Source organism: Mytilus californianus, unplaced genomic scaffold, assembly GCF_021869535.1.
Source record: "Mytilus californianus isolate M0D057914Y unplaced genomic scaffold, xbMytCali1.0.p SCAF_12, whole genome shotgun sequence".
Lineage (NCBI taxonomy): Eukaryota > Metazoa > Mollusca > Bivalvia > Mytilida > Mytilidae > Mytilus > Mytilus californianus.
In genome coordinates, this window is record NW_026262604.1 from 64,159,230 (window position 1) to 64,177,542 (window position 18,313).

Sequence of the window (18,313 nt, forward strand, 5' to 3'; positions counted from 1 at the left end):
GGTCTTATAGCTCCTCACGTTTTCATGTGTTATACCGGAGTTATTGTGGCATATTTATATATAATTTCGATTTGGAATCAACAATTATAACATGAATAATAGGAAATATGAAATGAATGGAACAGCTATGCGACAACACAATTAAATAAATCATTAAAAAAACATCCAGAAGTCAACATTGGGTCTTCATTATAAGAAGTTCAGGTAAGTGAACTTTATAAGTAATATTGGTTATCGTCTCGCTTGGGGATGGTGGAAATAATTATTTTCGAAATGAAAACGTGATTTTATGTACGATAACTAGTAAAGATCAATATTAAAATTGATGATTTTAAGGTGTTTGACCGTCCACAGTTGTAATCATCAATAGTTTAAGTAAGTTATGGCTGTTCTGAAAATCACACAAGTATTCTAGCTTATTTTCATGTAAAATTTAAATGTGCATCAGTTGATAAGAACTACGAGTCGATCGTTTGAAACAAACACAAAGCGACTATTAAGACTAGTCCTATTACAGATTCAGATTCAATATTTTATTAAAGTCTCACCACTTGTATAACATTATACATTCCAATATACATATAAAACATTGCGTATAACAAAAAATATTGAAAAACATATATAAAACATATAATATATTAAAACTAACAGTAAAATATCATTAGCTTAAATACTAAAACATATACAAGCGCCATTCTATTAAGAATTATGAGAGACTATTAAATGATTAATTATATACAATATTTAACATAATTTTAAAACTATTTATATCTAAGATTTAAAATACATCATCAGCTATATACAAATAAGAAATTTGTTCTTCTACATAAAATATTAAAGCAGGTTTTAGCAACTACCTGACATAGTTCTTCATTTCTGAATAAAAATATAAACTTTTCGTCATTAGACAAGTTATAAAATTGATCATTATGTTTTACTGCTTCACTATACAATATATTTCGAAGGTCTGCATATAAAGGACATAAAGTAAATACATGTTTTTCATCTTCAATCTCATTTTTACACATTAAACAAGATCTTTCATTTATTGGTTTATTCTCATATCGTCCTGTTTCTATTTTAAGTGGAGCAACATCACACCTAAATTTTGCATAAGCACTTTTAAATTTAATAGACATATTTTGTTTTAAATATAACTCTGTACAATATTGTGATTTATATAGCTTATAAGTACGAAGCTTGTTACCATTACCTTGTGACAAAATTTTCGTGTGCCATTCTGCAATATATTTATTAAATATAACGTTTTCAAGTTGTAGAACAATATTCTTATGCAGCACACTATCAATACTAGTACACAAATCAAAATTACAACCTTTAAGTTTTTTTTCATGACTCTATTATACCAGTTTTTCTTATTATTCACAGCATTTTTATGTGACCATTTGAAAACTTTATAATTTATTCTGTCATTGGTCATGACACTACATCTTGCCCAGTGCCTAAAGATACATGTCCATTGTTTTACACTAGGTGGTCTCCAGCCCATGTCCCCTTTAAAACCATCATTTGGCGTATACTTGCCAACATCCATAAAGAACCTGATAGCTTTGTTCTGGACAGCGTTTATACAAGAAAATGAACGAGTGCCCCAAATGGATGCACCGTAGCTTATGACTGACCACACCAGAGTATGGAATAATGTTGTAAAGGTACTGTGCTGGAAACCATCATGTGCTTTACTTTTAACAATCAATAAACTTAGAGCTCGACTTGCCGACCTTGCTACAGCTTTAGCCATCTCATTATAATCGAGATATTCTGTCAACAGTAGACCCAGATATTGGTAACAAGATACTATTTGTACTGTATTATTATTTAACAAAAAAGATTTAGATGTTTGTTGAACCGAAGGGTTCCTAAAATGGATAACTTTAGTTTTATCTAAGTTCACATTCATACAATTGGTAACACACCAACTACTTAATACATCTATTAGAGTCTGTAAATTATTTTCATTTTCAGCAATAAATACAATGTCATCAGCATATAAAAGTATACTAACTTTTTCACCGTCAATGTCTACACCAATGTCTAGTGCTTTTATTACATCAATTAAACTATTAATAAAAATATTGAACATAACAGGCGATAATACACATCCTTGTTTTAAACCTGAATTAACGCTAAACCAGTCTGTCATATTACCATTAAGTTTAAAACAACATTCTATGTGAATATATAGCTTTCAATGTACATTAAAAATGTGTACTAATTCCTAAATCATCCCATTTAGTAAACAATAATTTTCTACTAACAGTATCATACGCTTTTTTAAAATCTATGAAAGCTGTGAATGTTGATAACTTTTTCAGATTTCTAGTTTCAATAATTGAAGTTAATGTACCTAGATGGTCAATGGTACTTCTACCTTTACGGAAGCCATTTTGCTCATCATGAATAATATCTCTTTGTTCTAACCAATACACCAATCTATCATTTAGTACACTGCAATATAATTTATATACACAAGGAGCTAAAGTTATGCCCCTGTATGATAAAGGATCTCGTGGATCTGAAGTTGAAGACTTAGGAATTGGGGTGATAATACTTTTACCCCATACAGAAGGAATTTTTCCATACTTGAAACATATATTAAATAACTTATGCAAAGTTAACATCAATGCATTATTTCTTAATAATTCTACTGACAACTGATCAATACCAGGTGACTTGCCATTTTTACTTTTAGCAACAGCACTTCTTGAAACAATATTTCCCTATCTAAAAAATCATCTGGAATATTAATATTAACATTAGTGTCAATGGTCTGATTATTACAATTTAAAAATTTATCAAAACAGTTTTTCCATTTATTTATGGAATGTACATGTACCTTTTAACGACGGACATTTTAACAAGAATGTCTAATGGTTTCTTTGTGTTTTCAGTTATATTCGAGGGTCTTGATGCGGGTCCTTCATTTTTTTAATTCTTGAAATTTTTTGAAAAAAATTTTCCATTCTGTATCGTTTATGTCCATTATTCTCTATTCTATATGTTTTAACACCATAATCTATTCTTTATTTGTTTGGCCTATATTTCTCTATTCTGTTTTTTTAACCTATTTTGCTCTATTCTTTATTTGTTTGGCCTATTTTTCTATATTATTTTTTTTTTTGCCCTTTATTCTGCACCTTTTGCCCATTATTCTCTATTCTGTATTGAAGCCCATACATCCAAACTCTCATATTCGATAAACATAACAATCTTCTATGATTTTCGACAACCGGTTGTTTTTATTATATGTCTCAATGCTTTTTAACTCAGTGATCGTATTTGAGATATTGTGTCGGGAAAATATGATATCACCTGCTACAATACTTATGCAAGGTTAAACTCATGCTGACTTTCTTACTTTGTGTTCTTCGAATGGACTTGAACATATATTTCAGAGTCAATATGAGTGTATCTGCAACGATGTTTGTCAGTGCAAAAGATGTTATATATATACCACACTGTACTGCTCAGTTTCGACACTTCTAATACATCTACATTTGTAACATGTTCCATTCAGTTTTGTACGACTGACATCTTTGCTTGGTATACAAAAGATAGTTGCAATTTCACTTCCTATTTAGATTAGCATTCACATCACAAAACGAAAAGTAGTCATTGCGTGTATTTTAACTTTTCAAGTATCGATGCCATCAGCCATCCGCTTCATATTGTACTTTATATCCGATCTTATTAGACTTTCTGGTGTGCGATATCTAAAGCAAACAGGCACTTACTAGAATACTCTTCAGAACACTACTTATTTGTGCAGACCACATTGTTATCATGCTGCTGCTTTGTGATGCTGATATCATCTGTTTTCATCACTTAAGGATGTTCGCTCCTCTTGCTTTTGAATTTTTGTCAGATATTTGGAATTCTCTGGTTTTATCCATGTATTGCCATTGAAAATTTTGCCCGCTAACCCCTGCTTTTCTTTTTATAATTTAAACAGATATAGTTTAAAAAGCCATATTTGAAAGTCTTAGAAAATCCTTGTTATTTTTTCAAATTTGTTTTACAGACAATGGCTTATATCTCGAAAACAAGGACACGGACCTTTCATTTTTTCTGCTTGTTTAGTTCTGTTATTTATAAACTTTCAATTTATAACAGTCTTTTAAAACAGAGCAGCGAACATCCTTAAATGTGTGCCAGTTGTAAAGCAGAAACTGCTTCCAGAGCACCTGAGTTCACTTCCGGTTCTAGTGGGGTTCGTTTTGTTCAAGCTTTAGTTTTCTGTGTAGTGTTTTGTAGAATTTTTCAATGTGCCCTCGGTATTATCTTCCTCCTTTTCATAAATTATAAAAAAAAAGAAGATGTGGTATGATTGCCAATGAGACAACTCACCACAAGAGACCAAATGACACAGAAATTAACAACTATAGGCCACCGTACGGCCTTCAACAATGAGTAAAACCCGTACCGCATAGCCAGCTATAAAAGGCCCCGAAATGACAAATGTAAAACTATTCAAACGAGAAAACTAACGGCCTGATTTATGTACAAAATAATGAACGAAAAACAAATATGATATACAGCAACAAACGGTAACTACTGAATGACAGGTTCCTGACTTGGGACAGACACATACAGAATTAGTAAATACTAAATTTCCGGTGCCTGATGACAATGCAAACAAGGAGGAGGATCCGTTATAATGGTTTTTCTTATGGTGTAGAACTATTAATGTTGGCCTGGTTAGAAAGAAAGTAGTACATATCTTAAATACAGTAGTTCCTATATATAGCTGTAAATTTGTCTAAAAGTCAACTAGTGGGTAATTGTGGTAACAAATGAAAGCTTCGGGTCTTAGGATCACGGTAGAACCCTTGTTGAAAGTTTCTTTCGAAATAACAAAAAATATATATATGAAATTAATCATGAGGGCATAGTTGCCCTGTTGATCAGATCAGAAGTATAAAAATAAGATAAGATAAGATAAGAAAAATTTATTTTGATTCGGCATAAGTCAAATATAAAACACAAGCTCTAATGAGCTTTTGACCGAAAATAAAAACTTATACATAACATCAAAAAAAAAACAGTCTAAGATATAAGCAACCTGCAATACAAAGTTGAATCTCACACATTGCATGCAATAAAAATTTAGCAGCAAATTTAGAATGAAGTAAAGCATTTATCTATATGGTTACAAGAGCGCGATTATTTGTAATGCATTTTCCATAGGACCCCGGTGGTATTCAAAAATTTATTTCTTGAAGAATAAACAAACTAGATAAAAGTGGGTAGCAGTTCCTGTGACTATAGATGTCAGCCTTTTATTACAGCAAAAAAAACGTATATAGTCATGCGGCAAAAAGTGCCATAAAATGCAGTTGTTATGGAAGCTTTCAAAATTCCGCACTAAATTGGAAAGGTTAATTTTGAATGGCTCCTCAGTTAATAAAAAAATTATATCTTCTACACATTGTGAATTATGAATTTAATTTTCACCTATTTCCAAACCTAAATGGATAAGCTTTCAAATAAAAAATAATTCCAACCTGCATCATCCAATCAGGAGCCTCAAAGTTTTTTATTCTGAGTACCATCTTGGGGTAAAAATTTTGCCGGTTGAATGTAAACAAATAATTGCTCTCTTGTAACCATATGTTTTACCCGTTTAAATATTTAAAAATTTAGAATTAAAAATATGGTAACAATAAAATAAATAGATTACTTTTATAAAAATCAAATATAAATTTTGGAACTATAGTATTTGTTTCGAGATATAGAAATTTCAAAGAACAAAATATTTTCAACATGCATTAATTACCCAATTTCTGGAAATATGTGTCAGAAACTAAAAATTTATATATATAAAAATTCATAAAGAAATACATCAATACTAGTCCAAAGCAACAAAAAGCAACATAAATAATAAACAGCTCAAGAGGAGCTGTGGTATGATTGCCAGTGAGACAACTATTCATAAGAGTTCAAGAATAGTAGATATATAATAAATTATAGGCCACCGTATCTGTTTTTGTACTACCAAACTCACAGAAGCAAGTGCGCTCTAATACGCAAATAAGTTATTACTAATAGTTATTGAACAAGCAAATCGGAATATGTCATTTAATCTGCACGGCTCGAGTGACCTACTAGACCGAAACGACGTACATCCCAGTAAAATCTGTCAGTCGGCATTTCAATATCAATATTTCTCAAACAACCACAATTTGCAGTTCGTTTATCGTAGTTTTGTCATTTGAACAAAATTGTTTCCCCGGACAGTTTGCATTTTAATTTCAATATAGTATACATGTGTGTATCAGAACCTTTACAACACGACGGGTGCCACATGTGGAGAAGGATATGCTTACCCTTCCGGAGCACCTGAGATCACCTCCGCCTTTTTTTGTGGGGTTTATGTTATTCAGTCTTTAGTTTTCTATGTTGTGTTTTGTATCTATATATAATGTTGTTTGTCTTTTGGTTTTTTAATTTTTGTTTTGCATTTCCATGGTCAGTTTATTTTCTATTTGTGAGTTTGAATGTCCCTTTGGTATTTTTCGCCTCTCTTTTACAGTACAGCAACGCAGTAGATGATTGATTGATTATTTGTGTTTAACGCCACTTTTTGCACTTTTGGCTATATCGTGGCGGCCAATTTTGATTGGTTTGGGGAAGCCGGGATGCCCATAGAGAACCACTGACCTTTGGCAGGAAAACTGACAAATTGAATCCTAGTCAATTAAGATTGGAGTCGACCGCAACTACCACTAGCCTCAGACTATCTCACTGTGAGATCATAAATTATGAATGATTTAATAATTCTTGAATTTTAATTATTGTTATCTATGTTATGACACAAATTATATACCTTTTAACTGTAAAATTAAAGTTTATAATACAGGTTTTTTCAATTTTTTTGTAATGCTTTTAACTGTTTAATGAAGCCATCAAATTTAAACTGAACTGAAATCTTACTGCTACAAATATATATATTTGGAAAATGTTGTTTGTGCTGTATTTAGACCCCTCTAACAAGAAATTTGTTTTGCATGCACACGTATAAAAATTGCGGTTTTTATCCAACGCAATCATAGGTTTGAACGTTGTTTTCAATTTAGACTTGTTTATATTTTTTCGTTTGGGCTTGTATTATATTTGCCTTCTGGTTTATATGATCCGTTCATCCTATTTTGACTCCTCAAAATTCAAGAGTCTATCCTAAATTGAGGTAAATTGTATGGTTTTCCAAATACCGTTTCGATTCCTAACATCACTGAAGAGACATTAATTGTCGAAATCCGGATATGGTGTACAAAAACCTTTGCACCTTTTGTTTGCGGTATACCATCTTTTCCGCAAGTTTATTGTTTTCTGTTTAGTATTAAATTTATAATTAAGATCCATTTATTACATCGGTGATCCGTTTATTTGGCAATCGCCAATGGCAGTCAGCAGGGTTTAAGAACATTTGTTGTTCGACCTGTTAGTCAAATGCGTTTTGTTAAAATATACTTTTTCACTTTTTTGGTCTTTTGGAAAATGTTGTTTGTGCTGTATTTAGACCCCTCTAACAAGAAATTTGTTTTGCATGCACACGTATAAACATTGCGGTTTTTATCCAACGCAATCATAGGTTTGAACGTTGTTTTCAATTTAGACTTGTTTATATTTTTTCGTTTGGGCTTAGCCATGTATTATATTTGCCTTCGGGTTTATATGATCCGTTCATCCTATTTTGACTCCTCAAAATTCAAGAGTCTATCCTAAATTGAGGTAAATTGTATGGTTTTCCAAATACCGTTTCGATTCCTAACATCACTGAAGAGACATTAATTGTCGAAATCCGGATATGGTGTACAAAAACCTTTGCACCTTTTGTTTGCGGTATACCATCTTTTCCGCAAGTTTATTGTTTTCTGTTTAGTATTAAATTTATAATTAAGATCCATTTATTACATCGGTGATCCGTTTATTTGGCAATCGCCAATGGCAGTCAGCAGGGTTTAAGAACATTTGTTGTTCGACCTGTTAGTCAAATGCGTTTTGTTAAAATATACTTTTTCACTTTTTTGGTCTTTTGGAAAATGTTGTTTGTGCTGTATTTAGACCCCTCTAACAAGAAATTTGTTTTGCATGCACACGTATAAACATTGCGGTTTTTATCCAACGCAATCATAGGTTTGAACGTTGTTTTCAATTCAGACTTGTTTATATTTTTTCGTTTGGGCTTAGCCTTGTATTATATTTGCCTTCGGGTTTATATGATCCGTTCATCCTATTTTGACTCCTCAAAATTCAAGAGTCTATCCTAAATTGAGGTAAATTGTATGGTTTTCCAAATACCGTTTCGATTCCTAACATCACTGAAGAGACATTAATTGTCGAAATCCGGATATGGTGTACAAAAACCTTTGCACCTTTTGTTTGCGGTATACCATCTTTTCCGCAAGTTTATTGTTTTCTGTTTAGTATAAAATTAATAATTAAGATCCATTTTGTTACATCTGGTGATCCGTATATTTGGCAATCGCCATGGCAGTCAGCGGGGTTTTAGAACATCCGTTGTTCGACCTGCTAGTCAAATGCGTTTTGTTAAAATATACTTTTTCACTTTTTGGTCTTTTGGAAAATGTTGTTTGTGCTGTATTTAGACCCCTCTACCAAGAAATTTGTTTTACATGCACACGTATAAAAATTGCGGTTTTTATCCAACGCAATCATAGGTTTGAACGTTGTTTTCAATTTAGACTTGACACTGTTTATGTTTTTTTCGTTTGGGCTTGTATTATATTTGCCTTCGGGCTTATTTAATCCGTTCATCCTATTTCGACTCTTCAAAATTCAAGAGTCTATCCTACATTGAGGTAAATTATATGGCCTTCCAAATACTGTTTCGATTCCTAACATCACTGAAGAGACATTAATTGTCGAAATCCGGATATGGTGTACCATTTTTTGCACCTCATGTTTGCGGTATACCACCTTTTCCGCAAGTTTATTGTTTTCTGTTTGGTATTAAATTAATAATTAAGATCCATTTTGTTTCATCTGGTGATCCGTATATTTGGCAATCGCCATGGCAGTCAGCGGGGTTTTAGAACATCCGTTGTTCGACCTGCTAGTCAAATGCGTTTTGTTAAAATATACTTTTTCACTTTTTTGGTTTTTTGGTAAATGTTGTTTGTGCTGTATTTAAACCCCTCTAACAAGAAATTTGTTTTGCATGCACACGTATAAAAATTGCGGTTTTTATCCAACGCAATCAAAGGTTTGAACGTTGTTTTCAATTTAGACTTGTTTATATTTCCGCAAGTTTATTGTTTTCTGTTTTGTATTAAATTAATGATAAAGATCCATTTTGTTACATCTTGTGATCCGTTTATTTGGCAACAGTTAGCAGGGTTTATATATATATATATATATATATATGTAAAGTTAAGCGCAGTTTATCCCTGTTTCTTGCTCAATATTCAGATTTTTGCGAATGTTTAATGGCATTTTGTTTAGTTACAAAGTTTAACATAGTTGTGTCTGTCTTTCCTCGGATTATTGTGTCTTATTTCCCTATCGTTTTTTTTTTTGTCATTTTACCATTTACCCCATCATGAACCCTCGAGAGTTCAAGTTCCAGATGCCTACTGCATGAATATTTTCGTTTCTTCAAATCATTAAATTTGATTTTGTACTGAACAAAGATCAGATGTCACAGCTTTCTTCCCCCAAGGGTGACATTGGAATGGAAATATGGTAACTCTTGGTCTTCTTCCAACCGGCAGTAAACCCTTGCCAAAGTGTGATGTCCGTTTGGCTGTTCGGGATGTACAAGTACGCAATCACGTCCGGTCAAAATGGAGACGTTAAATCCGATGCCTCGTGTAGTGATAGTGCCACTATCTCTGCACGTTAAGAACCCTTGGAACAAATCTTTGAGGGGTCGGAGTGGTCAGTTGCAAAGCAAAAATATCTGTCCCAATCCAATTTTCCCTCATTTTTCAGTGGCAGTCCAAATTTCTGCGACCTTTATCCCGGACGGTCTTAATAACAGGACCTACAATGCACCTATTGTATTTATTGTTAATTTGTTCTAGTCCTGAACATGCATGAAATATTTGCCACAGGATGTTAAGCAACCAACAATCAATCAATCGCAACTTTCTTATGTGTTACGGAATATTTGCATAATGCCGTTCTTATTTCTTGTAACTAAAGTAAATTACTTGACAGAATGAGACATATTAACATATGCTTACATGTGATTGACGGATTTTTATATGTAAATGACGAATGCTTGCTCGTGAACGAAGGATGCCACTATTGGATAAAAAGTGTGTCCCTCATCAATATTCACTTCCGTTTTTGATTGAATACATGGTGTTCAATCGTATGTTGTTTGTGTAATGTTTTGAAAACTTGTTTACCGTTTCGTCTTTTTTTTTTCAGTTAGCAATGACAGTGTTCCATCGTCAATGGACTAGAGATTTTCCCTTTATGTTGTCCTTTTTCATATATTAGATTCTTACATTTTATTGATATGTTTTCATTCTTTTTGTCTGAAGTGTAACTGTTAATTCTTCATGGAGTATCACAGATAAAGGACAAGGTGAATGCTATATACCCGTATTATCATTATTATGAGATAACGATTTTATTGTGTATTTGGTTACATTTTTATCTTTTCACTTTTATTTTCACATTGTTTTGCTGATTAACAGATAACCAATTTTGAATTAATATAGAATCTTATGTGGTGTTTCGATCACATGGCTAGTAGGTACTTTATATATGGGGTAAAGAAAACACTACAATTATACATAAATTTCTATATAATTTATTATTATGTATTCTGATTTTTCTCAACTCTAAATCTCATAAATATTAACAATATACATATATTTATTAACCCTTCACTTGAAATTTCTAATAACCTTAAAAAAATATGTAAACAAACCTTCATTGTCCCTCAACTTCTGTTTGAATCATTATACTTAATGTGATTTCCCCTTTTAACATTTTTATTACTCAAATTGACTTCCAAACTCAGTAAGTCTTTAGTAGAACATTTTTTTTAATTTTATATAGAAAAAGCAACACTAAACAAGAATTAACGTTTTTAAAGACAATTCTTTTTTTTTTCTCAAATAAATATATATATTATCTCTTACTTTTGATTTGTAGATGCATCCAATTTGCATTTTCACCTGTTAAAATGATGAATGTTTAAGATGCAATTTTAAGCTTTTTAAAAAAAGTACCAGTGCTCTGCAGTATCATAAATTAACGTCAGCTTTTTGTTTGTGTAAGCGTTATATTTTTGGGGAAAAGACCGTTTTTTATTTTATTTCATAATGGAAAAAATACTTGATAAATTTCGTTCGTCCGAATTTTCTTAGATTTGCCTTTATCGGGAACCTTCAAGTATAAACATTTGAAAGCCAAGATTTATATAAATACGCAGAAACGTTGAAAGCTATATGACTATTACTATTTATACGTCTACTAGTTCGGTTTTAATACATCCTACTAAAGCAAAGTACAAATTTGGTGAAGGGAATTAAATTATCCCTTGTTTGCTGAAAGCATAATTATAGGTACAGATATCCAAATCTTCGTCGATCTTTGGTTTTTTTAATTTGTTTATTTTGGTAAATACATGTATGAGTGTTGTTGTTTATTTCAGGGATCGGAGGATTGATTAAATGATTGTTTGTTGCTTGCTTAATCTCCCATGAATAATCATGCATGGATGTTTTCAGGACGAAAACAAAATTACAATTAATATAATATGTAGGTTCAGCAAGATAGGTCGACCGGCATGAAGCGCTGGAAAAGTTGAATTCCCACTAGAAGGGAGAGTATTTCAGATTGGGGCAGAAATTTTACTTGCAAAGGTCATTTCCCCAATTTGTTATTACCAAATTTGATTTTGAGCCACATGTTAAGTAAACCCCAAAAATATTTTACAAACATTTAATACGTCTTCATGTCTAAAGACATATTGTAGGAAAATATTTTTTTGGAATAAGGCCATGGCTCCAAAGTTAATGACAGGATATCAAAATGACGGTGTTGGCCATTTTGCCGTTTGAATTAAATGCAAGGGTTAAAGTTTAAAGCCTAGACAATATATTGCATGCATACAAATCCTGCGTGTTCTGCTGATATATAACTAACACATGTCTTTTTTTGGTTAATTGAAAAATGATATTGAAATTGAATTAATTTCTATAAAGAAAAGTATGTACATTATTGTCAAATTCAAGGAGCAAAAAAATTGCCTATTAGTTTACTCTCCTTGACTTACCACTTGGCTGATCTCGTTGCTACTTAGCATATTGTATATTACAAATGTACTGAAGAACATATGTTGATCATGGTTCTTGTGTATTATGATGTGTATCTATGAGTTGCTGTCTCGTCGGCGTATACATTTCACCTACTTTTTATTCATCTTATTACAAAATTAATGTTGTTTTTTTCTTGTTTTTTTTTAAGTTTGAGATCACGATAGCTTCGTGAAATATATGTATAGTGTTAGATCATCTCTGTATATTTTTTTAGGTTATCTCTGCAATTTGTCATTTCACTTTCGTTTCATATTGCATTGTTTATAATCAGTTATCTGTGCAGTTTGATACCAATGTCAAACAATATAATGGTGATTATAATGAATCTATCTGAGGTCACATCGGTCACCGGTATTAAAGAGGGAAAATGTAGTGAATGTACTTACATTTAAAAGGAATATATTATAGTATCATATATTGTTAATTGCCTCCAAAAATAAAAAGTGCGAATGATACGTTTTTATGTAAACAAAACTGGCCCGAGAATACAGTTATTTCGTAGTGCATTTCTTTTAAACAATAAACATGATAAATTCAAATTAAAAAAATTGCATCTGCTCTTACTTAAACAGATTTTTACAGTGAAGTGTACTACTTTTAGGACAAATAATGTAAAAATTATAGAAACAGTCTATTAGCTCTAACTCAAAATATAGACAATTCTATGTTTCTAAGTCTATAATTCAGTTTGACAGCGTCAGACATACTAATATTCGACCTTTTTTTTTTAGATAGACCTTAGGGAGCTACCATTTGATTTTTATAGGGGGGGGGGGGGGGGGGGGGGGGGGGGGGGGGGGGGCTAGGATGAAAATTTGAAAAAAATAGGCAGGACAGGAGTTTTGAGTAAAAAAAAAGGCAGGATGACAATTTAGGTAAAAAAAAGTCAGGATAAACTTTAAAAAAAAGGCAGGACCGAATAGAGTCGAAAATAAAAAGGCAGGACAGAGATTACAACTAAAAAAAATGCAGGACAAAATTTTTCATCCTAGCCCCCCCCCCCCCCCCCCCCCCCCATAAAAATCAAATGGTAGCTCCCTTATTACTACTTTACATAAAAAAAATGTTTAACATATAATTTCATACCCCTATAGCTACTTAATATTTCATGCATAAAATATAAAGAAATAAATTTGGAAAGTGTATGAAAAAAAATTTGCAAGTTATGCACTGTCCAAACTAAGTACTAGAGACAACGAAAATCAAAGGACGATAACTGTATCCTTGGACCTTACAGCGTTTAGTTTAGAACGGAAAGGCATGTGATAATACTATCTCTATTAAGAGTACTTTATATGAGGGTCTGGATGGGGTTTACAAAAAAGAAAATAATGGGCCAAATCTACAGAAAAATGAACAAAAAAAAAAGAATAGATAAAATTCGGCAAACAAATTAAGAATAGAGAATAATGGGGTGCTAAAATATGAAGAATATAGAATAAGGGGCAAAAAATATATATCCAGACCCTCTTATATCAAATATGTTTCTACTAAGTTTTCATTAAAGATAATTGTATATTTGAGAAATTATTAATATAATTTTCTTTGACTTTTATGAGTATTAACAACACTAGTTTTCACACGGGCGAAATAATTATGCAAGTATTCATCAAATGTTTTATCTAGGCACAACGTTCAGTACGTTTCATTGGAAAAATAAGTTGCAAAGGTTATTTTATGGAGTTTATTTATGTGTTAAAAGTTTGTGAGTGAAATACTGAACTTCACATCAATAAACTTATTTAAAAAAAACATATGATTCGCATCTAATCTCATGAGGTTAACTTATTTCAAGTCTCCTGTCATACGTAGAGTTCTTAAAATATGAGCCCAATACAATTATGTAATTATTTCACAGAGCACATTTTTGGGTATAAAAGGAGACGGGGTGTAAGGCAATCGAATGAGACATGACACAACAACACTAAAAACCAAAAGACACCTTGATTTCAATATACGGTCATCAGCAATTGATAATGTAATTATATGTATAAAAGTTTGGTTTTTTTTGCTCCGTGTTGAAGGCCTCACTGTGACTTTGAGATGAAGAACAGCAATAAAAGCGCTGTTCCTTTGCTTATTGTGTGTTTTTTGCTGTGCATGTACTGATTTTGTGTCATGGATGGATACCTCATATCCTTTGTTTTTCTATTATTCACATGTACAATATGTCGATATTTTACTAAATCGTCCATTATTCTATGAAGAGTATTTTCACTTAGGCTATAAAGTATATATTTTCCATTTTGAACAATTACTTTTTTACACTTTTGGGTGTTTGTGAATTAAACTCGAACCCGATACCTTCATTTCGTATTATGGCGTTCATCAGTTGTTAGGCAATGTTTAAGACTGGTGCATCCATGTACTAATCGCTACACGCTACCAAAAACCACTCGATATTGGTATGCCTTAAAATCAATGAAATAGCGAGAACGTTGTCAGAATTAAGCGATACACTACATCAAAGTTAATTGAAAGGCATATTTGTGAATAATATTTCCATAATAAAAAGGCTCTACTTCTTTTCAGCGGTTTATGTTAACGATATGACATTCAGTACTAACAATGACTTTTTGACATTCAGTACTAACACTGACTTTTTGACATTCAGTACTAACACTGACTTTTTGACATTCAGTACTAACACTGACTTTTTGATATTCAGTACTCACACTAACTTTTTTAGGATCGCAGTACTATTTACAGTTAACAATTTCTACACACCGACAATGCTTCCTTTACATTTCAATCAAAGCATCAATTTATGTCTTTTTTTCCTTTTGATTTGATCAGATAAAAAAAAACATCATGCCTCGTGGTGGAAGTAGTGGTGGCAGTGGTCGCTCTAGCGGAGGGAGTGGTGGTCGTTCTGGTGGGGGAGGAGGTGGGCGGTCAGGAGGAGGTACACCTAGTAGTACCTCAATAATCAATAGACAGATAAATGGTAGGATTTTGTGTTGACGTTTTTGTTATTTGTATGAATTTGTAGAATATAAATACACTTTTAACTATCTGTGTACACTACTTTTGTATATACCTTTATTTATAGTATTTGCTGATTGAGACTCGGATGCGAATTTGGGAGCGGGGATGCGGGCGTCCGCCTCTTTCATAGAGCTACAAATATGGTTTGTTAATGCATAGACTGTTTGAAAGTCCCACTTTTTCAAAATTTTGAATCCGCAACTGGAATTTATTAATTTATCAATAACTAAATTGGTCTGGTAAAATCACACATTCATCTGTATTCTAGCATATTTCTGGTCACGATTTGGCCGTATATGCATGCATTTAATTGTCTTCTGACAATGAGGTATCCATTTCAGAAAGGTATGCGATTTGAAAAAGGTCGGTAAATTCCATTATCACTGAACTAGTATACTTATTTGTTTAGGGGCCGGCTGAAGGACGCCTCCGGGTGCGGGAGTTTCTCGCTGCATTGAAAACCCATTGGTGGCCTTCAGCTGTTGTCTGCTCTATGGTCGGGTTGTTGTCTCTTTGACACATTCCCCATTTCCATTCTTAGTTTTATTAAATCAAAGTTGGCCATAATACAGATAATATAGACACTGACAATATTTGTTTACCCAGAAATTACCACTGAACACTGCTGAATACAGACTCTTTCCCCACAAGCAATTTTTTTTTAAATGTTAAATTCCAAAAACGTTTTTTGACACATACCCCATTTCCATTCTCAGTTTTATGCTTTAGTTAGAATGGTTGGAAATTAATAAGTTGAAATTTAAGAAAATAATCATATTTTGAAGTTTTCGAAAGGTAAAAATGAGGTGTACTTGTTTTTAATTTATATACAAGTCAGACGACGAGTGGCTCAATATTTCATATTTTATATATCAAAGCCATGTAAGCTATACAGGGGTTTAAAGATATAAACAGATTAGTTAATATGGCCCTAAATGTTTCTCAGAAGTTGATTGTTTTTATCTTTCCTTAAAATTGCACACCAATGACTTGTAACAGTCATGCATGTTTTTTTAAGGATGACGAATGTGATTGCATTGATGGATTAGATGAGGAAGATGAATACTATGTTTCCGATACTGTCAACAGTAAACTACGAAGGGACAAGGAAGTTTCCGAATGGCAAGAAGAAATGAAAACCAGTAGCCAACCATACACCTCCGAGGAAGTGTTGAAAAATTTCAAAGGAACCAAAATTGATTTTAAAGAAATTCGTCTTGGAAAACAAATCGGTAATGGGGGTTTCGGTGATGTTTACTTTGCTAAATGGAAGGGATCCGTCGTTGCGGTAAAGAAACTTCGTGTCCAGCAAGTATCGGCTCGCAGACTACAAGAATTCACTGACGAGGTAATGCTTTTCTGTGATTTGGATCATCCGAATGTAGTAAAGTTTCTTGGTGCCTGTGTGGTTCCGAATGATCTTTGCCTTGTTATGGAGTACATGCAGATGAGTCTATTCGAGGCTCTTCATATTAAAACTGACATTGAATTTACTGAGAACGAAAAGATGGAAATAATTATGCAGACAAGCGCTGGTCTTCAATACCTGCATGCAAAACATATTGCCCATCGCGATGTGAAAACTCAAAACGTGCTCATAGACTATAGTCCAGAGGAATCAATACTCACAAAACTCACAGATTTTGGTCTCAGCATGATGAAAAACGAGACAGAAACATCAATGTCGGAAAGCAGACAGTACACAATAAAGGTGGGGACGCCTAAATATGCAGCACCAGAAAACCTTAGAGGCGAAACCCTTAACTTCGAAGGTTTAAAGATGGCCGACATATATTCCTTGTCTATGATTGGTTTTGAGGTCGTATTTGAGGAAGAAACCTTTTACAATTTGAATCTTACACAAATGATGAAGCAAGTGGGCGAGCAAGGGGTCACACCAAATATACCAGATGAGGTACCAGTTAACAAAAATCTCCTTGACCTGATCAAAAGCTGTTGGAACCGTGACGCCACAAGACGTCCATCTGCGGAACAATTTACGGAGAAGTTGTCGATCATTAGAAACATTTTTAACGAACCATAAAAAAAAAAACGGTTAACGTTAAACAATGTGTTTCATGAGGCCTGGTCCAATGCAAAATATTAGACCAGTATAACATAAACATATAGAAACAAACTTATTATTCAATAGATACATTTATACATATTACATTTCTTGTAAATTATTATTAGCAAATATCTATAGTACATATATAGGACCAACAATTACTAATTTATTTTCACTTTGTTGTGTATAATAATTAATTTACTTTATTATTGTAGAAACATCCGTGCTAAAGGAGAATGTACGAGAAGTAAGTCCAACTTGCTTCTTGACCCCTTTAATTCGAAAATCGAAAAGAATTATACACCTATCAGAAACATCCTTTAGATGTTCACAAGACATTATGAAAATAGTATTTACATTAATTTTTAAATGGGGTTTAATGTATTTGATTTAGTTTCCAAATAAGATATCTTGATACAAGATGTCTTATTCACGTGTGTAAAATATCTTCTAGGGTAAGGCTTTGGGTTCATAACTAATATTACAAAAAATTATGTGAAATATTACCTTTTTAAGGTCAGATACGTAATTTTCAACATTTATTTACGTAATATTTAGTGATGTCACAACTGGCTTCTCTGAACTGAAGTTTCCAGAATATTTTAATCTATTTACTTATCAATAGAACTAAAACGAATTTGACAGAATTGTAGAAATTTACTTTTGATTGCAATTTATGAGGGCAAATAGCGGCTCTAATTATACCTCATCTTTCATATACAAGACCTATGTAGGCATTTGATAATGTCAAAATAATGTCAATTGTTTGGTAAATGAAAGAAAAAAGTTTCTTGAAATTTTTTGGATTTGCATTACCATCAGACGTTTTCTAAAAATACATTATTCTTCTGTGCTTACGTCATCTTGCATGTATACATGCGACTACTTTGTTCTTCTTCAAAGTTAATTGTGAATGAATGAATGATTTTATTCT